Consider the following 25,380-nt stretch of genomic DNA (forward strand, 5'->3'; position numbering starts at 1 on the left):
ATGGCGATTAAAAGTGGAGATGGCGTGTCGAAGAAGACTGGGATCACGTACAAACAGAGTGAGATGTCCACCAGACCGAGCTCTGGAGGTGAAATGGAAGTGAATGAGGGAGATTTAAGTGAGGTGGAAGGTGTTGCGAGGAGCTCAGGGCACAAGCCTTGCATCGATGGACATGGAAGGTAACCCAAAGGTAACCTGAAGTGCACTTGTGATGTTTGTTTCCATGCCACGCAACTCGGTCAAGATCTGTTTCTTACCTTGCTCTTAGGAATAAGGCACCATTGAAAGGAGTGATTTCTCGGGTAGCAATGTCATGCTAGGATATATCAGTTATCCAGTTATAGCTTTTGTGCCGAATCTACTGCAGTGTTTTTGGTGCCACGTTTATTATCATGTCACAGAAGTGTGTTTGGAGGGAGATTCCAAGATGTAGAAAGTGTGCAGTAGGGCATGGGACAGAGGATTGTGTAGTTTCGGTGGGAAAAGTTGTGTGTGTGAACTGTAGGGGTGCCCATGTTGCTGGAGACGGGAAGTGTCCGGTGCGAGAGAGGCAGGTTGAGGTGGCAAACCAACATGTAACCGCAGAGCTGCGTTCATTGACAATGATTATCGTATGAATGCAGTGTGGTGGCCAAGGCAAAGTTATCCTTTTATATTGTTTCTCGTTACCTCCTGACTTAATAGTGCTAATTTAACCTTTATACCTTGATGTTAAGTGATTGTTTCCTCTGTTTGTTCCTAGACAAACCATCTTTCATCAGCTGTGACATTTCTCATCATTTGAAGCCTACAAAAGACCAACAAACCTGTTTCAATAAAAGGTCAAAAGACTACGCTCTCCTTGTATTCTTGCAGACATACCTATTGTGTTACCTCCCACCCATTCTACCCAGACTTTAAGCTATTTTACAAATGTGTAGTGTGCCCGAACAGCCGAAAAACCCTTTACCGAAGTCCAAAACTAACAAAAACGTCACAAAATGTCATCATGATATATGCACAAACTCTTCTGAACTGTTTTGCCTGGGAAGCATTTAAGAGGTCTGTGTTTGATCTTCCTGAAGTATTTGCTCCAGTGGTGGCTGGTGGCACCTTAATTGGGGAGGATGGGCTCATAGTAATGGCTGGAACGTAATGAGTGGAATGGTCTCCAGTACATTCACTGCATTCCCTTCCCTCTCCCGTCCTGCCACTACTCTCCGGCATCAACTCAAGCTTCATCCATAACTTCCAACTGGTTCAAAACTATGCAGCCCGACTCCTCACCGGTAGCACATCACCCCTGTCCTCCGTGAACTTCACTGGCTACCTGTCTTCCAACGCATTGATTACAAGATCCTGCTTCTGACCTACAAAGCTGGCCCCTACCTGTCAGACCTTCTTCTCCCCTACCAATCCACACACACTCCGTTCCACCACAGCAGGCCACCTTAAATCAGGTTGGTATCCTAAACCGGGTTCGTATCCATACACTGACTAATCCCACTCTTTCAGTCTGTTTTGGGTCCTTGAAAAGTGCTATATAAGTCCTATGTTTTTTATTTATCTAGGCAAGTCAGTTAAGAACAAATTCTTATTTTCAATGACAGCGGGTTAACTGCCTGTTCAGGGGCAGAACAACAGATTTGTACCTTGTCAGCTCAGGGATTTGAACTTGCAACCTTTCGGTTACTAGTCCAACACTCTAACCACTAGGCTACCGTTCCGCCCCAATTAAGGTGCCACCAGCCACCACTGGAGCAAATACTTCAGGAAGATCAAACACAGACCTCTTAATCCATGCTTCCCAGCCGAAACAGTTAGTCTTATGTATTATTATCATGAGCCGTCCTCTCCTTCTCCCAGCTAATTTACTCAACTCGTCTAGTCGTAAGTGGTTGGGGCCAGCTATATTATGTTCCCATTTCAGTGTCAACTAACGCCATGGTTTAGATTGGCACTAACTAATATAAATGGGTAATCCATAGGACATGCATGTCCTCTGTTGGTGGTGACTGGTGAGAAATAGAGACAGAGAGGCTGGTAGTTAGAGGAAGAATTGGGTTACCTCATGAACAACATTCACAATGAATGATTCACTACTCACTAACTAATGCGGTACAGTGATCCTCAGAAGTCTGGGGTCAAAGAGAAACAGACATGAGTACAATCTGTGTTTTGAAACCACACTATAATTGCTTGTATCAGTAGAACTCTATGTATCAGACTACCAGTAGTTGAATATCTTGAGATTGGCTACCCTAGGGATATGGTAACCCGTCCCAGTCACACCTGTACATAATAGCCCTGTTGTTATAACAAACATCCATAATTCCCCTGATGATCAAACTGATTGAGCTCTCCCTCAATAGGTGGCTCAGCTGCATAGTCAAATCCAATTTTATTTCACACTTGCTTCCTGAATAACAGGTGTAGACAAACAGGAAAATGCTTACTTACAGGTCCATTCCCAACCATGCTGAGTTAAAGATAAGATAAATAATAGAACATGTACATAAACAATTGTGACACGAGGAATAAATACACAGTGAATAACGAATAGTGAAAATAACATGGCTATATATAGGGAGTAGAAAATTACAAAATATATCAAGTATGTGTCAATTGTGGTGGTAATGATACATACTGTAGGTCGCTCGCTGCATGTTGTTGGTGGGCTAAAAGCTGAGCACTACTGCATCTTTAAGACAAAGCGTCATCATCGTATCACATCCACTACTTTACTTTGTAAATGACGTCAACTGACTCCCAGGCAGCATGCACGCTCCAGCTCTAATTATTTGTAATGGCGGTTATTTCTATATCGTTTTGTTGAAATTACTTTTTATTCTAAACTTAGATGGTAGGGGAAGGTCTGCTGTATATTTTATCCAAGAGATTTGAAGGGTATTTGAATTGAAGGCGTACATTTTTAAGAACCGGCGAAATTATCATAGTTATGCGGCTGCCGCTCTCCATTATTGTCAGAAATTGAAACTAAGGTAACTATCAACGGTTCTAATGTTTGCTGAAGGAAATGGTTACAGTAGTCATGTTAGTTCGTTGTAACGATTAGGTTACCCCGTGGTGATCACGCAGTGTCGGAAACTAGGATAATTGAGGATGGAAGAAATATACAATTATTGCACTGTAAGCTAGTTGGCTATAACCTCTAACATATTTTATTTTGTATTATTTTCTATTGATAATAGCAGTACCTGCAATCTATCTGGCTGTCGGAAATTGCGATTTTTGCGCTGAACACGCTATCAGTGTTTTTGTTCAAATCAAGTTCAATTCACACCACAAGTGCCTCATTAAAGTTGAATATCCCCAGTGTTATTACCACTTGCCCGAAGCACCAGAATACACTTCACATTGGAAGCAACTGAAGGCTGTTACAGATGGTAAGTGAATATCTGTAAAAAGAGATTATCGCTAGGAAACAGACAACTGTATTGCTTGGTCGCGGCAGGTATCGTCTTTCATATCTTACTCATAGGTCGTGTGGGACGCGTTACAACATGAACTGCTATTCTGTGGCATATAGTCAAGTAAATCTGAAATCAGAAAGAATTTGTTTAATGGAAAGTAAAGTTCTTTATTAAAGCTAAAGTTCTGGGTTGGATATAATCTAACACCCATGACCATGCATTGAAAATAACCTACTTTGGCTCATGCACACCATGAGCACCAGCCACATGCCCCCCATAAACTGTCCGGTATCCGCTAGAGCAGGGGTTCCGCAGGTGTTCCCAAACTTTTTCACTCAGGCCCCCCTTCCTACATTGGAGAACGTCGTCGTCGTCGCCCCCCCCCCCCCCCCCCCTTCTATTTTTATGGGCACAAGCACTGTACCACTCTTGTTGGGTGAGCGAATTTAGCATGTTTAAAGCTTATTTCCTTCAATTCTACACATTTTGCCTATGTGGTGCAGAGAACATTTTGCGGGTTAAAGCTCATTTTCTTTCAATGCTATACATTTTGCCATGTCTAATGTTTATTCGTGTAATATTTGAGTGACTTAAAGCTGACGGTACAAGAGCTGACAGTACAAGTTTATAAATACTCCATCAACTTTATGCCTTTCATTTTAGAATCTGTGCCTCATCAATCATATACATTTCCTGTCAAAACAGATTTTATTCTTTCCTGTCATTAGATAACAGCTTCCAACATGTCCTTGGGCAAAATCTGATTTATTAGACCGATTTATGCTCACCAGGTTTTGCTGAAGAGGACAGAAAGCAACCAGATGAAAGCAAAATGCGTTTGTTTTGAATAAATATAAGTATTTATCTATAAACTTATATTGTCCCCAGAGCGTCTGAATACAGTACCTTTCGTACCTCCAGGTCTTCCACCAGACCAGAGTTGGCCAGCATCAAGGCTGTAGAGGCTGACCTCAGCAGACAGTGTTCCCAGAGAGCTGTTCTCCAGGCCTGCTCCACACATTCCTCCAGACTCACCAGCATCATACTGGTTGAGGATGTCGGTGAGTACAGCAGGGGTTTCTAACCAGGTGTAGTAGGACCCCTGGGGGTACTTGGCCTATCCACAGGGGATACTTGAAGACTCATGAAACCACAGGCTTACTGGTAAAATTCACATGGGGGGGTACATCAAGGGTACTCTGCAGAGCAAAAAAAAAGTTGGGAACCACTGAAGTAGAGTACCTGCTTGGATGAAGAGAGAACATCTGCTTACTTGGTGTCAATGCAAATGTCTGTTTATTGTGGCTAAGCTTTTGGTCAAATAGCCTTTGTGTCCTTTTTGAAGCAGCATGATATGAGGCTAACATGAATGGGTACAGTGCTACTACTTGCTCATCAACTAGTTCATGTTGGTTGAATTGAGATAAGAGCCTTATAGATTCTCTACTCTTATTGATAAGGACTTGTTATGCTTTGGTCCTTGGAAGTTGAGGTGATTTAGCCTAAAAGCTTCAGCAGACAATATACTCAGTGTAGTGCACAAGTCAGCCCTATTAACTATATGTTGAAACATTTCCCTTGATTAGCTGAATCAGGATTGGTAGTGCTGGGTTAGAACAAAAAAGTACATCCCTGTGGGGCCCAGTAAAAGGAATGAAGAACACTGGTTTACAGCATTGTGTAATAGTGTAAATCAGCGGTTTACTCCAATGCTATAGACGGGTTGGGTGTTTAGCAACAAAACCGACACGTACGCAACTATGGGGCAAAACAGATGGGGTTGGCTTAGATGGTAGACAACATGTGAATTATATTTTATCTCCAATGTTTATTGAGAACATTAATACATTTGCACAATGAGCACTTGTCTCTCAAATACATAGTTACATTGAATTTTAGCCATGTCAACAAAAACAAAGTTAGTAATGGAATTTAGAAATATTAGGAAGAGCAATGTCGGAGTCCGGACTGTATGTATACATACACACACTTCATGACCAAAAGTATGTGGACACTTGCTCGTCGAACATCTCATTCCAAAATCATGGGCATTAATATGGAGTTGGTCCCTCCGTTGTATTAAATAACAGCCTCCACTCTTCTGGGGAGGCTTTCCACTAGATATTGGAACATTGCTGCGGGGACTTGCTTCCAATCAGCCACAAGCATTACTCAGAACAAGCATCCCCTCATCCCAGAGGGGTTCGATGGAGTTAAGGTTCAGGGCTCTGTGAAGGCCAGTCAAGTTTTTCCACACCTATCTCGACAAACCATTTCTGTATGGACCTCGCTTTGTGCACTTGGGCATTGTCATGCTGAAACAGGAAAGAGCCTTCCCCAAACTGTTGCCACAGAGTTGGAAGCACACGATTGTCTAGAATGTCATTGTATGCTGTAGTGCACAGGTGTCAAACTCATTCCACGGGGGGCCGAGTGTCTGCGGGTTTTCGCTCCTCCCTTGTACTTGATTGATGAATTAACATCACTAATTAGTTAGGAACTCCCCACACCTGGTTGTCTAGGGCTTTATTGAAGGGAAAAACCAAAAACCTGCAGACACAAGGCCCTCCGTGGAATGAGTTTGACACCCCTGCTGTAGTGTTAAGATTTCCCTTCACTGGAACTAAGGGGCCTAGCCCGAACCATGAAAAACAGCCCCAGACCATTATTCCTCTAACATCAAATGTTACAACTGGCACTATGCTTTTAGGCAGGTAGCGTTCTTCTGGCATCCTCCAAACACAGATTCTTCTGTCAGACTGCCAGATAGTTAAAAGGTGATACGTCACTCCAGAGAACGAGTTTCCACTGCTCTAGAGTCCAATGGCGGCAAGCTTTACACCACTCAAGCTGATTCTTGGCATTCCGGATGGTGATCTTAGGCTTGTGTGTGGCTGCTCGGCCATGGAAACTCATTTCATGAAGCTCCTGACAAACCGTTCTTGTGCTGACGTTGCTTTAAGGGGTAGTTTGGAACTTGGTAGTGAGTGTTGTAACAGAGGACAGACTATTTTTATGTGCTATGGGCTTCAGCACTTGGCGGGCCCATCCTGTAAGCTTGTGTGGCCTACCACTTTGCGGTTGAGCCGTTGTTGCTCCTAGACATTTTCACTTCACAATAACAACACTTACAGTTGACCGGGGCAGCTCTAGCAAGGCAGAGATTTGACAAACTGACTTGTTGGAAAGGTGGCGTCCTATGACAGCACCATGTTTAGTCACTGAGCTCTTTAATAAGGTCATTCTACTGCCAATGTTTGTTTGTCTATGGAGATTGCATGGCTGTGTGCTCAATTTTATACACCTGTCAGCAACGAGTGTGGCTGAAATAGCCAAATCCACTAATTGGAAGGGTTGTTCACATACAGTCGTGGCCAAAAGTTGAGAATGACACAAATATTAATTTCCACAAAGTTTGCTGCTTCAGTGTCTTTAGATATTTTTGTCAGATGTTACTATGGAATACTGAAGTATAATTACAAGCATTTCATGAGTGTCAAAGGCTTTTATTGACAATTACATGAATTTGATGCAAAGAGTCAATATTTGCAGTGTTGACCCTTCTTTTTCAAGACCTCTGCAATCTGCCCTGGCATGCTGTCAATTAATTTCTGGGCCACATCCTGACTGATGGCAGCCCATTCTTGCATCCATCAATCCTTGGGCATCCATCATTCCTTAAATTCTGACAAGTTTCCCAGTCCCTGCCGATAGAAAAACATCCCCACAGCATGATGCTGCAACTACCATGCTTCACTGTGGGTATGGTGTTCTTGGAGTGATGAGAGGTGTTGGGTTTGCGCCAGTCAGTCATAGCGTTTTCCTTGATGGCGAAAAAACTCAATTTTAGTCTCATCTGACCAGAGTACCTTCTTCCATATGTTTGGGGAGTCTCCCACATGCCTTTTGGTGAACACCAAACGTGTTTGCTTATTCTTAAGCAATGTCTTTTTTCTGGCCACTCTTTCGTAAAGCCCAGCTCTGTGGAAGGCTTAAAGTGGTCCTATGGACAGATACTCCAATCTTCCCTGTGGAGCTTTGCAGCTCCTTCAGGGTTATCTTTGGTGTCTTTGTTGCCTCTCTGATTAATGCCCTCCTTACCTGGTCTGTGAGTTTTGGTGGGCGGCCCTCTCTTGGCAGGTTTGTTGTGGTGCCATATTCTTTCCATTTTTTGAAATAATGGATTTAAAATTTTATTTTATTTATTTCACCTTTATTTAACCAGGTAGGCAAATTGAGAACACGTTCTCATTTACAATTGCGACCTGGCCAAGATAAAGCAAAGCAGTTCGACACATACAACACCACATAGTTACACATGGAGTAAAACAAACATACAGTCAATAATACAGTGAAAAATAAGTCTATATACAATATGAGCAAGTGACGTGAGATAAGGGAGATGGAGGCAAACAAAATATATATATATATAAATAAATAAAAATATAAAAAAGGCCATGGTGGCGAAGTAAATACAATATAGCAAGTAAAAAAACACTGGAATGGTTGGTTTGCAGTGGAAGAAAGTGCAAAGTAGAGAGAAATAATGGGGTGCAAAGGAGCAAAATAAATAAATAAATACAGTAGGTAAAGAGGTAGTTGTTTGGGATAAATTATAGATGGGCTATGTACAGGTGCAGTAATCTATGAGTTGCTCTGACAGCTGGTGCTTAAAGCTAGTGAGGGAGATAAGTGTTTCCAGTTTCAGAGATTTTTGTAGTTCGTTCCAGTCATTGGCAGCAGAGAACTGGAAGGAGAGGCGGCCAAAGGAAGAATTGGTTTTGGATGTGACCAGAGAGATATACCTGCTGGAGCGCGTGCTACAGGTAGGTGCTGCTATGGTGACCAGCGAGCTGAGATAAGGGGGGACTTTACCTAGCAGGGTTTTGTAGATGACCTAGAGCCAGTGGGTTTGGCGACGAGTATGAAGCGAGGGCCAGCCAACGAGAGTGTACAGGTCGCAGTGGTGGGTAGTATATGGGGCTTTGGTGACAAAACGGATGGCACTGTGATAGACTGCATCCAATTTATTGAGTAGCTTTTTGGAGGCTATTTTGTAAATGACATCACCGAAGTCGAGGATTGGTGGGATGGTCAGTTTTACAAGGGTATGTTTGGCAGCATGAGTGAAGGATGCTTTGTTGCGGAATAGGAAGCCGATTCTAGATTTAACTTTGGATTGGAGATGTTTGATGTGAGTCTCGAAGGAGAGTTTACAGTCTAACCAGACACCTAGGTATTTGTAGTTGTCCACATATTCTAAGTCAGAGCCGTCCAGAGTAGTGATGTTGGACAGGCGGGCAGGAGCAGGCAGCGATCGGTTGAAGAGCATGCATTTAGTTTTACTTGTATTTAAGAGCAATTGGAGGCCATGGAAGGAGAGTTGTATGGCATTGAAGCTCGCCTGGAGGGTTGTTAACACAGTGTCAAAAGAAGGCCCAGAAGTATACAGAATAGTGTCGTCTGCGTAGAGGTGGATCAGAGACTCACCAGCAGCAAGAGCGACATCATTGATGTATACAGAGAAGAGAGTCGGTCCAAGAATTGAACCCTGTGGCACCCCCATAGAGACTGCCAGAGGTCCGGACAACAGACCCTCCGATTTGACACACTGAACTCGATCAGAGAAGTAGTTGGTGAACCAGGCGAGGCAATCATTAGAGAAACCAAGGCTGTCGAGTCTGCCGATGAGGATGTGGTGATTGACAGAGTCAAAAGCCTTGGCCAGGTCAATGAATACGAATATTGTTTCCTATCGATGGCGGTTAAGATGTCGTTTATGACCTTGAGCGTGGCTGAGGTGCACCCGTGACCAGCTCTGAAACCAGATTGCATAGCGGAGAAGGTATGGTGGGATTCGAAATGGTCGGTAATCTGTTTGTTGACTTGGCTTTCGAAGACCTTAGAAAGGCAGGGTAGGATAGATATAGGTCTGTAGCTGTTTGGGTCAAGAGTGTCCCCCCCTTTGAAGAGGGGGATAACCGCAGCTGCTTTCCAATCTTTGGGAATCTCAGACGACACGAAAGAGAGGTTGAAAAGGCTAGTAATAGGGGTTGCAACAATTTCAGCAGATAGTTTTAGAAAGAAAGGGTCCAGATTATCTAGCCTGGCTGATTTGTAAGGGTCCAGATTTTGCAGCTCTTTCAGAACATCAGCTGACTGTATTTGGGAGAAAGAGAAATGGGGAAGGCTTGGGTGAGTTGCAGATGGGAGGGCAGTGCTGTTGTCCGGGGTAGGGGTAGCCAGGTGGAAAGCATGGCCAGCCGTAGAAAAATGCTTATTGAAATTCTCAATTATAGTGGATTTGTCGGTGGTGACAGTGTTTCCTATCTTCATTGCAGTTGGAAGCTGGGAGAAGGTGTTATTATTCTCCATGGACTTTACAGTGTCCCAGAACTTTTTTGAGTTTGTGTTGCAGGAAGCAAATTTCTGCTTGAAAAAGCTAGCCTTGGCTTTTCTAACTGCCTGTGTATATTGGTTTCTAGCTTCCCTGAAAAGTTGCATATCACGGGGGCTGTTCGATGCTAATGCAGAACGCCATAGGATGTTTTTCTGTTGGTTAAGGGCAGTCAGGTCAGGAGAGAACCAAGGGCTATATCTGTTCCTGGTTCTACATTTCTTGAATGGGGCATGCTTATTCAAGATGGTGGGGAAGGCATTTAAAAAAATATCCAGGCATCCTCTACTGACGGGATGAGATCAATATCCTTCCAGGATACCTCGGCCAGGTCGATTAGACAGGCCTGCTCGCTGAAGTGTTTCAGGGAGCGTTTGACAGTGATGAGTGGAGGTCGTTTGACCGCTGACCCATTACGGATGCAGGCAATGAGGCAGTGATCGCTGAGATCTTGGCTGAAAACAGCAGAGGTGTATTTGGAGGGCAAGTTGGTTAGGATGATATCTATGAGAGTACCCGTGTTTACGGCTTTGGGGTGGTACCTGGTAGTTTCCTTGATAATTTGTGTGAGATTGAGGGCATCAAGCTTAGATTGTAGGATGGCTGCGGTGTTAAGCATGTTCCAATTTAGGTCGCCTAGCAGCACGAGCTCTGAAGATAGATGGGGGGCAATCAGTTCACATATGGTGTCCAGAGCACATCTGGGGGCAGAGGGTGGTCTATAGCAGACCACCCTCAACGGTGAGAGACTTGTTTTTAGAGAGGTGGATTTTTTAAAGTAGAAGTTCAAATTGTTTTGGTACAGACCTGGATAGTAAAACTGAACTCTGCAGGCAATCTTTGCAGTAGATTGCAACACCGCCCCCTTTGGCCGTTCTATCTTGTCTGAAAATCTTGTAGTTAGGGATGAAAATGTCAGAATTTTTGGTCTTCCTAAGCCAGGATTCAGACACGGCTAAAACATCTGGGTTGGCAGAGTGTGCTAAAGCAGTGAACAAAACAAACTTTGGGAGGAGGCTTCTAATGTTAACATGCATGAAACCAAGGCTATTACGGTTACAGAAGTCATCAAAAGTGAGCGCCTGGGGAATAGGAGTGGAGCTAGGTACTGCAGGGCCTGGATTCACCTCTACATCACCAGAGGAGGAGTAGGATAAGGGTACGGCTAAAAGCTATGAGAATTGGTCGTCTAGAACGTCGAGAACAGAGAGTAAAAGGAAGTTTCTGGGGGCGATAAAATAGCTTCAAGGAATAATGTACAGACAAAGGTATGGTAGGATGTGAATACAGTGGAGGTAAACCTAGGTTTTGAGCGATGATGAGAGAGATATTGTCTCTAGAAACATCATTGAAACCAGGTGATGTCATCGCATATTTGGGTGGTGGAACTGAAAGGTTGGATATGGTATAGTGAGAAAGGCTAGAGGCTCTACAATGAAATAAGCCAATAAACACTAACCAGAACAGCAATGGACAAGGAATATTTACATTAAGGAGAGGCATGCTTAATCGAGTGATCATAAGGGTCCAGCGAGTAGAGGTTGGTTGGGGTCACGGCGATCCAGACAGCTGGCCGGGTAGCTGGCTATCGTTAGCAAGATAGCATAGGATGGAGGTCTATTTTTAGTCACCTCGTGCGTTTCCGTCGGTAGATTAGTGGGGTTCCGTGTGGTAGAGGGGATCAATCCAATTGGCAAAATACACTGCTCAAAAAAATAAAGGGAACACTTAAACAACACAATGTAACTCCAAGCCAATCACACTTCTGTAAAATCAAGCTGTCCAATTAGGAAGCAACACTGATTGACAATAAATTTAACATGCTGTTGTGCAAATGGAATAGAAATTATAGGCAATTAGCAAGACACCCCCAATAAAGGAGTGATTCTGCAGGTGGTGTCCACAGACCCCTTCTCAGTTCCTATGCTTCCTGGCTGATGTTTTGGTCACTTTTGAATGCTGGCGGTGCTCTCGCTCTAGTGGTAGCATGAGACGGAGTCTACAACCCACACAAGTGGCTCAGGTAGTGCAGTTCATCCAGGATGGCATATCAATGCGAGCTGTGGCAAAAAGGTTTGCTGTGTCTGTCAGCGTAGTGTCCAGAGCATGGAGGTGCTACCAGGAGACAGGCCAGTACATCAGGAGACGTGGAGGAGGCCGTAGGAGGGCAACAACCCAGCAGCAGGACCGCTACCTCCGCCTTTGTGCAAGGAGGTGCACTGCCAGAGCCCTGCAAAATGACCTCCAGCAGACCACAAATGTGCATGTGTCTGCTCAAACGGTCAGAAACAGACTCCATGAGGGTGGTATGAGGGCCCGACGTCCACAGGTGGGGGTTGTGCTTACAGCCCAGCACCGTGCAGGACGTTTGGCATTTGCCAGAGAACACCAAGATTGGCAAATTCGCCACTGGCGCCCTGTGCTCTTCACAGATGAAAGCAGGTTCACACTGAGCACATGAGCACATGTGACAGACGTGACAGAGTCTGGAGACGCCGGGGAGAACGTTCTGCTGCCTGCAACATCCTCCAGCATGACCGGTTTGGCGGTGGATCAGTCATGGTGTGTGGTGGCATTTCTTTGTGGGGCCGCACAGCCCTCCATGTGCTCGCCAGAGGTAGCCTGACTGCCATTAGGTACTGAGATGAGATCCTCAGACCCCTTGTGAGACCATATACTGACACATGCACATTTGTGGCCTGCTGGAGGTCATTTTTCTGATCATGTGACACTTAGATTGCACACAAGTGGACTTTATTTAACTAATTATGTGACTTCTGAAGGTAATTGGTTGCCCAGATCTTATTTAGGGGCGTCATAGCAAAGGGGGTGAATACATACGCACACACCACTTCTGTTTTTTATTTTGTATAATTTTTTGAAACAGGTAATTTTTTTTAATTTCCCTTCACCAATTTGAACTGTTTTATGTATGTCTATTACATGAAATCCAAATAAAAATCGATTTAAATGACAGGTTGTAATGCAACAAAATAAGAATAACGCCAAGGGGGATGAATACTTTTGCAAGGCACTGTATGTACAGCAAAAGTTGAATAGGATGGCCTTGACTAGAATACAGTATATACATATGAACTTGTTAAAACATTATGTAAACATTATTCAAGTGACCAGTTTTTCATGTCTATTTACAGTTGAAGTCGGAAGTTTAAATACACTTAGGTTGGAGTCATAAAAAATCGTTTTTCAACCACTCCACACATTTCTTGTTAACAAACTATAGTTTTGGCAAGTCAGTCAGGACATCTACTTTGTGCATGACACAAGTAATTTTTCCAACTATTGTTTACAGACAGATTATTTCACTTATAATTCACTGTATCACAATTCCAGTGGGTCAGAAGTTTACAAACACTAAGTTGACTGTGCCTTTAAACAGCTTGGAAAATTCCATAAAATTATGTCATGGCTTTAGAAGCTTCTGATAGGCTAATTTAGAACATCTGAGTCAATAGGAGGTGTACCTGTGGATGTATTTCAAGGCCTACCTTCAAACTCAGTGCCTCTTTGCTTGACATCATGGGAAATCAAAAGGAAAATCAAAAGAAATCAGCCAAGACCTCTAAAAAATAATTGTAGACCTCCACAAGTCTGGTTCATCCTTGGGAGCAATTTCCAAACGCCTGAAGGTACCACGTTCATCTGTACAGACAATAGTACGCAAGTATAAACACCATGGGACCACGCAGCCGTCATACCGCTCAGGAAGGAGACGCGTTCTGTCTCCTAGAGATGAACGTACTTTGGTGTGAAAAGTGCAAATCAATACCAGAACATTCGCAAAGGACCTTGTGAAGATGCTGGAGGAAACGGGTACAAAAGTATCTATATCCACAGTAAAACGAGTCCTATATCGACATAACCTGAAAGGCCGCTCAGCAAGGAAGAAGCCACTGCTCCAAAACTGCCATAAAAAAGCCAGACTACGGTTTGCAATTGCAAATGGGAACAAAGATCATACTTTTTGGAGAAATATCCTCTAGTCTGATTAAACAAAAATAGAACTGTTTGGCCATAACATTATGTTTGGAGGAAAAAGGGGGAGGCTTGCATGCCAAAGAACACCATCCCAACCGTGAAGCATGGGGGTGGCAGCATCATGTTGTGGGGGTGCTTTGCTGCAGGAGGAACTGGTGCATTTCACAAAATAGATGGCATCATGAGGATTGAAAATTATATGGATATATTGAAGCAACATCTCAAAACATCAGTCAGGAAGTTAAAGCTTGGTAGCAAATGGGTCTTCCAAATGGACAATGGCCCCAAGCATACATCCAAAGTTGTTGCAAAATGGCTTAAGGACAACGAAGGTATTGGAATGGCCATCACAAAGCCCTGACCTCAATCCTCTAGAATATTTGTGGGCAGAACTGAAAAAGCATGTGCGAGCAAGGAGGCCTACAAACCTGACTCAGTTACACCAGCTCTGTCAGAGGAATGGGCCAAAATTCACCCAACTTACTGTGGGAAGCTTGTGGAAGGCTACCCAAAACATTTGACCCAAGTTAAACAATATAAAGGCAATGCTACTGCATACTAATTGAGTGTATGTAAACTTCGGACCCACTGGGAATGTGATGAAAGAAATTAAAGCTGAAATAAATCATTCTCTCTACTATTATTCTGACAATTCACATTCTTAAAATAAAGTAGTGATCCTAACTGACCTAAAACAGGGTCCTTTTACTCTGATTAAATGTCAGGAGTTGAGTTTAAATGTATTTGGCTAAGGTGTATGTAAACTTCTGACTTCAACTGTACATAGGGCAGCAGCCTATGTACAGTTGAAGCAGCATGCGTAACCGGATGGTAGCCGGCTAGTGACTGGATGGTAGCCGGCTAGTGACTGGGTGGAGGCCGGCTAGTGATGGCTGTTTAACAGTATGATGGCCTGTTTTTCAGTCTCTCGCTCCCAGCTGTGATGTACCTGCACTGACCTCTCCTTCTGGATGATAGCGGGTGAACAGGCCGTGGCTGAGGTCCTTGATATTTTTGGCCTTGTGACACCGGGTGTCCTGATGGGCAGGCAGTGTGTTCCCTGTGATGCGTTGGGCTGACCGCACCCCCCTCTGGAGAGCCCTACGGTTGTGGGCGGTGCAGTTGCCGTACCAGGCGGTGATACAGCCCGACAGGATGCTCTCAATTGTGCATCTGTAAAAGTTTGAGGGTCTTATTGGCCAAGCCAATTTCTACAGCATCCACTGTGTGGGTAGACCATTTCAGATTGTCAGTAACGCTGAGGAACTTGGAAGCTTTTCACCTTCTCCATTGCAGCCCTATGGATGGGGGCGTGCTCCCTCTGCTGTCTCCTGAAGTCCACTATCAGCTCCTTTTGTTTTGTTGATGTTGTTTTCCTGGCACAACCCTACCAGGGCCTTCACCTCTTCCCTGTGGGCTGTCTCGTCATTGTTAGTAATCAGGCCTACCACTGTTGTGTGGTCTGAGAACTTGATGATTTGAGTTGGAGTCATGCGTGGCCACGTAGTCATGGGTAAACGGGGAGTACGGGAGGGGGCTGAGCACGCACCCTTGTGTGGCCCCTGTGTTGAGGATCAGCATAGTGGAGATGTTGTTTCCTACCATGACCAGCTGGGGACAGCATGTCAGGAAGTCCAGGACCCAGTTGCATAGGTGACGATGAGCTTGGAGGGTACTATGATGTTATAGCCTGAGCTGTAGTCAATGAATGGCATTCTTATGCTGGTATTCCTCTTGCCCACATGAGATAGGGCAGTGCGATGGTGATTGCATCATCCATGGATCTATTGGGGCGGTATGTAAATTGCAGTGGGTCTAGGGTGTCGGGTAAGCTGGAGGTGATATGATCTTTAGCTAGCCTCTGAAGCATTTCATGATGACAAGTGAATGCTGCGGGGCGTTAGTAATTAAGTTATCTTCGCTTTCTTTGGTACAGGAACAATGTTGGACATCTTGTAAGCAAGTGGGAACCGCAGACTAGAATAGGGATAGATTGATTATGTCCATTAACACTCCATGTAGCTGGTCTACGCATGCTTCGAGGACCCGGCTAGGGATGCTGTCTGGGCCGGCAGCCTTGCGAGGGTTAACACGCTTAACTGTCTTACATCGGCCACAGAGAACGAGAGCGTTGGCACTGTGTTATCCTCAAAGCAGGTAATGAAGATGTTTAGCTTGTCCGGGATCAAGACGTCGGTGTCTGTGACATGGCTGGTTTTCCCTTTGTAATCCATGATTGTCTGGAGTCCCTGCCACATACAGTACATCAAGTCTGAGCCGTTGAATTGCGACTCCACTTTGTCTCTGTACTGACGTTTTGAATGTTTGAATGCCTTTATGGAGGGCATACCTGGATTGTTTGTATCCCAGTCACCTTGCCGTGGTTGAATGAGGTGGTTCGCACTTTCAGTTTGGCACGAATGCTGCCATCTATCCACGGTTTTTGGTTTGGATAGGTTTAATATTCACAGTGTGAACAACATCCCCTATACACTTCCTGATGAACTCAGTCACCGTGTCAGTGTATACGTCAATGTTATGCTCAGAGGCAATCCGGAACATATCCCAGTCCGCATGATCAAGACAGTCTTGAAGCATGGATTCCAAATGGTCAGGCCAGCGTTGAATGGACCTTAGCAGGGGTACTACCTGTTTTTAAAGTTCTGCCTATAGGAAGGGAGAAGGAAAATGGATTCTTGGTCTGATTTGCCGAACGGAGGGTGGGGGTTGGGCCTTGTAGTCATTCTGGAAGGGAGAGTAACATCGGTTTAGAGTTTTCGAAGCGCGAGTACCACAGGCGATGTGTTAATAGGATATGCGGTTTCCAGTTTGTACAAGGTCCAGTGTAGTTCATTGACAGCTGTCGTGGTATCAGCTTGATGGGGGAATATACACGGACATGGCGATTACCGAAGACAAAATTCTCAACCATGGTAATGCGGTCGGCATTTGATTGAGGTATTCTAGGTCGGTTGAATAAAAGGACTTAAGTTGCTGTAAGTTACAACAATCACTCCATGAGTAGTTAATCATGAAACATACACCTCCGCCTATCTGCACGATGTATTGAGAACCAAGCTGGCTGTATGGACGGGTACAGTATATCTGGAGAGAGCCATGATTCCGTGAAACAGTGTTACAATCCCTGATGTCTCTCTGGAAGGAGATTCTCGCCTTGGGCTCATCTACTTTATTGTCCAGGGACTGAATACTAGCGAGTAATATACTTGGAAGCGGTGGATGGTGTGCACGTTTTCTGAGTCTAACTAAAAGTCCACCACGAATACTTCTTCTCTGCCGCCCGCGTCTTGGAACAGCCTCTAGGATAAGTTCAATTGCTTTGAAAGGTGCAAACAAAGGATCCAATTCAGGAAAGTCATATTCCTGGTAAAAATACGGGTGAGTTAACGCCTCTCTGATATCCAAAAGTTATTTTCGGCTGTGTGTAATATTGCAAAGAACATTCTAGACTTATAACGTAAGAAATAACATTTTTAAAAATACTGCAAATTTGCTTAGGAGCATCTTCACCTCATAACAAGACATGGTATCAAGAACAAGATAAAACTAGCTGAAATGAGCCACCAACAAGCCCCCACATGGAAGCTTCTTGTCATTGTTGCTAGCTCTCTGGCCATCCAGAATTACAGCAACACCCAGACTTCTGCCACGTTGTACAGTCCGATACTGAATGTAGCACATGACTCATCACAGCATGACCTATCAAAACTCAGCTGAGTTAGCCTCAACTGATTCCTGACTTTTTTTGAATATACACTTCTGGTTCTGTAGATGTCTCAAGTGTTGATACAGTACCTGTGTATGTGACTCGTTTCCCCTCTCCTCAGTAATGGGACAGGTGCTGCGCTGTCATGCCATCATGGACATAATCAGTGAGATCCAGATAGTGTCCACCACCAGAGAGCTGCACCTGGAGGACTCACCATTGGAACTGAAGATCCACGCACTGGACTCTGAAGGTGAGTGTTCAAGGATACACTCTTAAGTTTGTTGGTTCTCTTTTGGTCAACAAAGACCTTTTACATCGGCATGTGCTGTCATCATAACACCTACCTATGTAGTAACACTGTAATTACTCATAACATTGAATCAACATGGTATCATAAAGTCCTGATTCGACTTGTGTATTTTTTTTGACAATATAATTACTCAATTGCTATGTATCAACATGTTAATACAATGTTACTAGAGTAATTGCAGAGATTCCTACAGAGATATAAGAAGAACTGAAAAGTGCTACCCGCATTAGTATAATGCGTAGAGAGATCCACATTGTTGTGTGCACTAGAAGGGTTTAACGACTTTTCCAGTAGTGATGATTGAGATGTCGTGAGGCCGGCCTTCCATGTCGTGATGCAGCAGTTAATGTCTCTGTTTGTTCTGTCTCACTGGTTTCATTATGGCCAGGCACAGACATTCTTTTACATGAGCTGGCGCCACAACCTGATTCTCTTTGATGACAGCCCAAAGGCGCATTGCATTTTGGTGTTTGTTTTGGCCTTGATGTGTACTACTCTCAGATCTGTCAAATGGAATAGCTAAAATATCGTGTTGAGAGGATTGCTGGTTTTGTTTGGGCTTACGTGACTGCAACCTTTAGGGACTTGTCAAACTAGTGTGCTCTATTTTCAGTCTTGTCCACAGTGATTTATCCTTTATATGCGTAAACAACAACAGTAATTGTGTGATGTTGGGGATGCAGGGTTGTGTTCCAAACAACGGCACAGCTAGGAGAGCTCATGAAAGCTGTTGAAGACTCTTCTTGGAGTCATAAGTGCATTTAAAGGACTTTACTGCACACGTTGTCATTTATTTTATCTTATGTTGCACCTACCCCACATTTTCCAGGATTTTCATTATCACCAAATGTTGCAAAAAGTACAGTAAATGTAAAATGCACATGAATTCAACAGTATAATGTTTGGATTCAGTCTTGTCAGGTGAACTGTTGTCCTCAGCTTTTAGTCTAGTAATTTCACCATAATATCCAAACTGTTCCCTTTCAATGCCTACCATTGTTGTGCATATGCTTTTCATATTTCTTCTGTAAGAAACATTTCAATTTAGCCCTATCCATATAGGCCAATTCTTACGAGTGTAAATGGTTAAGTCCTTTGAACACTTCACATCAAATTCACAAGACAATGTTTTGCATGTCACATGTAATATATATTTTTTGTTGAAAATTAAATTGGACCATCTACATTTTTATTTTATTTTAAATCAAATCCCAAGCGTTGGACGCGTGTGTTAAGCCATGTCTCTAACCCCCAAATTGTTGATTGTGCAGGAAACACCTTCAGTACTCTGGCGAGCTTGGTGTTTGATTGGACCATAGTGAAAGATGCAGACATGGATGTCTTACTCCTGCAACTCATTCCGGTGAGTTCCTCCACATTGCTGTGCACTCAAGCCTGGAGAAAGGAGCCTGCCTGTAGGAGTGAACGTTAAAGTAGATTGTCAACAATGTAATTATAACAAGAACTGGTTTAAGGATGGCAGTTCAATACAAATACAATCTAACCTGTGATTTATCAGGTTATTTGAATACATTTGTATATGATTTGCCTTGAGCCAGAATAGTATATGATAGACCTCAGATTATCTTGTCACAAGTTCAACATATTACTTAGGTTAATTGTAAGATGTCAGTTTGTCACTGTCAATAATAGGCTTGTTATGCATTTTCCTTCCCTCAAGGGTTCTTAAATTCTCTGAGTCTACTTACACCCCCTCTGGTTACATCTCTGAGATGGAGAGAGTGGGGAAACAGGGAGATCTCATCTTGGTGTCAGGACTGAAAACGGGCCACGCTAAGCTCAAGGCGAAAATACAAGAATCTCTGTATAAGGTATTCCGTTGAATAATTTCCTGAATTTCTTACCTTGTTTTTGAAGTAGTCTGTGGAGATGGATTATCATACTCTATAGTTAAGAATCAAATACTGGCTCAAGGACCGCAATCAGATGTATTTTTAGGAGCGAGAGACAGGAACATTAGAGGAGTAGAAGAACTTTAGCTCCTTTTAAAATAGTTTCCTTCGATCATCTCAGCTCGTGGCTGGCAGACAGCAGCCCTCCAGGGGTATAGACGGCTATAAATAACAGGCTGACTTGCGTTACTGTGATGTCACAGCTAGTAGAGTTAGTCTAGCCATCTGGACCGTTGCCAGGTGATGACCTGTTTGCTATGAGGTCACCCGTCTGAAAATTAAAAAAAACTCCAGGATCATAAGATGGACCTAATATTAGTCAGAGATGACAGTACCACTGTGCGATGTTGTAGAACAGTCAATTATAGGTAGCCTAGCTGTTAAGAGTGTTGGGTCAGTAACTGAAAGGTTGCTGATTCGAAAGCCCGAGCCGACTAGGTGAAAAAAATCTGCCGGCGTGCCCTTAAGCAAGGCACTTAACCCTAATTACTACTGTAAGTTGCTCCGGATAAGAGTCTGCTAAATGACTGAAATGTAAATGTAATGATGCAAAGTTGACTAAATCAAATTGTATTTGTCACATGTTTTGTAGACAACAGGTCTAGAGTAAAGGTGAAATGCTTACTTACGGGTCCATTTCCAACCATGCAGAGGTAAAGATAAGATAAAATAGAAATAGTGACACAGTAAATGGCATGGCTATATACAGTACGAGGTAATTGAGGTAGCTATGTACTATACATATACACTACCGTTCAAAAGTTTAGCATCACTTAGAAATGTCCTTGTTCTTGAAAGAAAATCAATTTTGTTGTCCATTAAAATAACATCAAATTGATCAGAAATAGTGTAGACATTGTCATGACGTTGGCCTGGGGGTAGGTTTATGACAGTCATAAACCTACCCCCCCCCCCCCCTTTTTTTCCCCTCTCTCTACCCTACTGATGTGAAATTTGAAAACCCCTTGGTTAACATGGAGATTCTGGGAACATCAGAAAGGTGGAGGGAAATGAACTATATTCTGGTAATCCGACCAGTTGAACATATGCGGTGGTACTTAATGTATATTATGTCAGTTCGGTTGTCATCTGGGACATCCTTATCAATGATAGGATGACAAACTCTACAGTGGAAAGTCTGCACATTGTAGTTATCGGAGTCACATGGAATTGTTGTTCAATTTAAATGTTTGAATATAAAATTATTGGTGAAAAGATTAAATGTCATTTTAGCTTCCAAATGAGAGATTTGGGTTTTCATAAGGTTAGGGCTCTGCTCAACCAGTGGCCCGCCCCTGTGAAGAGACATGGGTTATAAACTTTTCAGACACACCCTTCTCGCTCCACTATATAAAGCCTTGACGAAAATGTAACCTGTTCCAAGTACGTGAGGTCTGCAGCCTTTGCGTTAAAAGGACTAACATGTCAACTACAGAACTAAGCCAACCTCAGCGTGAGCTTTGGTTGCGAATGGTATGGTACTTTGAACTCTGGTACTTTGAACTCTTATTCACTACAGAAGTGATACCTGCTAGCCGTTGAGTTAGCAACAGCAGCTGCAAACGAGGGCTATGAAAGAACAGACAGAGTATCCCATCTACCACACAGCGACATTACTACAACGTATCCAATTTACCACCAGAGACATTCTTCAAAGGACAAAGGCCTCCCATCTACCACCAACCTACCGAAGCGCAGCTCAGAGTAAATATTTATTGCATTTTCCTTTTCCAAATGGGCGGTAATTTAGAATGCATAAGATACTGTATTTACGATAGCACAGCTTCGCGATTGTTCCTCGGTCTTCCCGCTCTTTCACTCAAACCCAGCCCCTTTTTCTTTTGTGTAACCAGCTGTCATATCTGTTCCGCCCGCTAGGGATGTTTTCCTTTATGACGTAATTTGTAATCAAGGTATGATTCATTCTGTGTATATGTAATTCTGTGCGATTAGTTAGGTATTTAGTAAATAGATAATTAAACTCAATTTTGTATTGCTGATTCAACTTGTTAGCCAGGGTTCGTGAAGATAACCAAGAGACTGAATTAAGGTGACGATTGATATTGACTGCTATTGATGTAAAATATTACTAGGTCTTTAAGAGTTTATTCGGAAGATAACAGCTCTATAAATATTCCTTCGTGGTGCCCCGACTCTCTAGTTAATTACATTTACATGATTAGCTCAATCAGGTAATATTAATTACGGAGAAACGATTTTATAGAATAGCATGTCATATCACTTAATCCGGCATAGCCAAAGACACGACAACATTAATGTTGTAAATGACTATTGTAGCTGGAGACGGCTGATTTGTTATGGAATATCTACATAGGCGTACAGAGGCCCATTATCAGCAACCATCACTCCAGTGTTCCAATGGCACGTTGTGTTAGCTAATGAAAGTTGATCATTTTAAATTGCTAATTGATCATTAGAAAACCCTTTTGCAATTATGTTAACACAGCTGAAAACTGTTGTTCTGATTAAAGAAGCAATAAAACTGACCTTCTTTAGACTAGTTGAGTATCTGGAGCATCAGCATTTGTGGGTTCGATTACAGGCTCAAAATGGCCAGAAACAAAGAACTTTCTTCTGAAACTCGTCAGTCTATTCTTGTTCTGAGAAATGAAAGCTACTCCATGCTAGAAATTGCCAAGAAACTGAAGCTCTCGTACAACGCTGTATACTACTCCCTTCACAGAACAGAGCAAACTGGCTCTAACCAGAATAGAGTGGGAGGCCCCGGTGCACAACTGAGCAAGAGGACAAGTACATTAGAGTGTCTAGTTTAAGAAACAGACGCCTCACAAGTCCTCAACTGGGAGCTTCATTAAATAGTAACCGCAAAACACCAGTCTCAACTTCAAAAGTGAAGAGGCGAATCCAGGATGCTGGCCTTCTAGGCAGAGTTCCTCTGTCCAGTGTCTGTTCTTTTGCCCATCTTAAATTTTTATTGGCCAGTCTGAGATATGGCTTTTTCTTTGCAACTCTGCCTAGAAGGCCAGCATCCCGGAGTTGCGTCTTCACTGTTGCCATTGAGACTGGTGTTTTGCGGGTACTATTTAATGAAGCTGCAGTGTATTGACCTTTTTAACTGTGCAACAAAGCTTATTTAGAACGTTTTTAAAAATTGAGATGAACAGTGTATTCAGAAAGTATTCAGAACCCTTAACTTTTTCCACATTTTGTTACTTTACAGCCTTATTCTAAAATGTATTAAATAAAAATGTTCTCAATCTACACAAAATACATCATAATGACAAAGCGAAAAAAGTTTTTTAGATCATTTTGCAAAAAAAACTAAACAAAAACACATAATTTGAAAGAGCTAATTTACATAACTATTCCGATCCTTTGTTATGAGACCTGTTTGCACATGCACATTTGTGGCCTGCTGGAGGTCATTTTGCAGGGCGCTGGCAGTGCACCTCCTTGCACAAAGGCGGAGGTAGCGGTCCTGCTGCTGGGTTGTTGCCCTCCTACGGCCTCCTCCACGTCTCCTGATGTACTGGCCTGTCTCCTGGTAGCGCCTGCATGCTCTGGACACATCGCTGACAGACACAGCAAACCTTTTTGCCACAGTTCGCATTGATGTGCCATCCTGGATGAACTGCACTACCTGAGCCACTTGTGTGGGTTGTAGACTCCGTCTCATGCTACCACTAGAGTGAGAGCACCGCCAGCATTCAAAAGTGACCAAAACATCAGCCAGGAAGCATAGGAACTGAGAAGTGGTCTGTGGTCACCACCTGCAGAATCACTCCTGTTTTGGGGGGTGTCTTGCTAATTGCCTATAATTTCCACCTTTTGTCTATTCCATTTGCACAACAGCATGTGAAATCTATTGTCAATCAGTGTTGCTTCCTAAGTGGACAGTTTGATTTCACAGAAGTGTGATTGACTTGGAGTTACATTGTGTTGTTTAAGTGTTCCCTTTATTTTTTTGAGCAGTGTAGTTAAGGAAGACAAATCATGAAGCGCTGACCCAGGGTAATGTGTTCCAGAGTTCTCCATGACCTGTGATCAACATGAGCTGTACCTCCAGGAAAGTGTGGCTGGTGCTGATGGAAACACTGACCTGGCTGTGGCTAGTCTGGACCAGAGCACCTCCACTGTTAACGCCCTGCAGCTGGGACACATCAACGTGCTGCTTTATCACAAGAGTATCTTTTTTAAGACAACATACACTTCATATGATCTTGATTAGTTTAGGTCTGAGACTCCTCTACACTGCTCTAACATTAGTTGGTAATTAGCAGCAACTAAAACAAATCTAAAATACATTGCGTAGTGCTTCAGCAGTTTCCTCTTGTCATGGCAGACCTTGGAGAGCTATTTATAAGAAATGTTCAGATCAACTAGTCCATGACAGCTAATGTTTTTAAGCTAGGTTTTTTAGCCCATTGATTTTGTTGTAATGTTTGAGTCACTCATGGCAAAATGTGTAACATTGCAGGAAGTTAGCTTTAAAACTTAAAAATATATATATATCCGCCCCATGCGTGGGATGTTCCCCGATGATGGAAGGGGGACCGTGTGAAAAGTTGGGGAACCACTGGTTTATTTTAATGTAATGACATGCAATGGTGTGTACCATGAATGGTGTGTACCATGAATGGTGTGTACCATGAATGGTGTGTATGTAGGGATTAATGATTAGATAAGTTGAGTGTTCCGTTCTCTCATATCATTCTCAGTGGATTGCAGAGACAGGCAGTAATATAACAGGACTTGACAGTCTGGGGGGGGGGGGGGGGGGGGGAACATGTCTAGCTAAAGCTCACTACTTAAGACTTATCCCAGCAGGTTGTATTGTGCATTTGACAAACACATGATTTAAACTGTGTTTAAAATGGTCCCTGTATGCCTCTTTGTATAACCTAACTTTATTGTCCTTAACAATTGCTCAGGCCTTCGCATGCAAGGGGTGTCTTGCATGCCCAACGGGACTGTATGTTGTGGAACCGGGATACTTGGGTATGGTTGCATGCGTTTTGTTCATCCTTGTGCATTAGTGAAGCATTTAAAGTAAACCATTGTTAGTTATTGAGTGATTTCTGAACTACATATCCTGTTTCACGTCAAATTATAACTTGTTTTGCTTTTCTCTTTTACTACCAGGATTTAAGATGAATCCTGTAGAGAGCTGGGTTCTAGAAACAGGACGAGTTTATGATATCCTTATCGAAGTGTTTGACAAGTCAAGCAATAGGATTTACTTATCTGATGTAAGCTCAGCCTAAGTTGTCTTAATTCTACACCATTGTTTGTTATATTTGTCAAAACACTGTCACGCTCCCTGGTCTTCTCCCTCTTATAAAATGGAAACTAGATTTTTTGTTTGGCATATCCCTCTTGATGTCTAATCAACTGTAGACTGAACTATAGCTGGGAGACATTCAAATACTGGAAAGGAAGATTTTGCTATGTTTTATGGAGTTTCTATGTTATCATCTTAGCCAGATTGTATGCACTGTCCTCTCTTTAATGGTTAGCTTTTTTGCACACTTTAAAGGTCCAATGCAGCGTTTTTTTAAATCTCAATATCAAATGATTTCTGGGTAACAATTAGATACCGTACTGTGAATGTTTTCAATTAAAATGGTCAAAAATAT

At 43.0% G+C, this 25,380-nt stretch overlaps 1 pseudogene; it reads left to right on the top strand.

Annotated features, from left to right (window-relative positions):
- Positions 1–25,380, top strand: part of LOC129861459 (nuclear pore membrane glycoprotein 210-like) — a 57,553-nt pseudogene continuing 32,173 nt past the window's right edge.

This window comes from Salvelinus fontinalis, chromosome 8 (assembly GCF_029448725.1).
Source record: "Salvelinus fontinalis isolate EN_2023a chromosome 8, ASM2944872v1, whole genome shotgun sequence".
Taxonomy (NCBI): Eukaryota; Metazoa; Chordata; class Actinopteri; order Salmoniformes; family Salmonidae; genus Salvelinus; species Salvelinus fontinalis.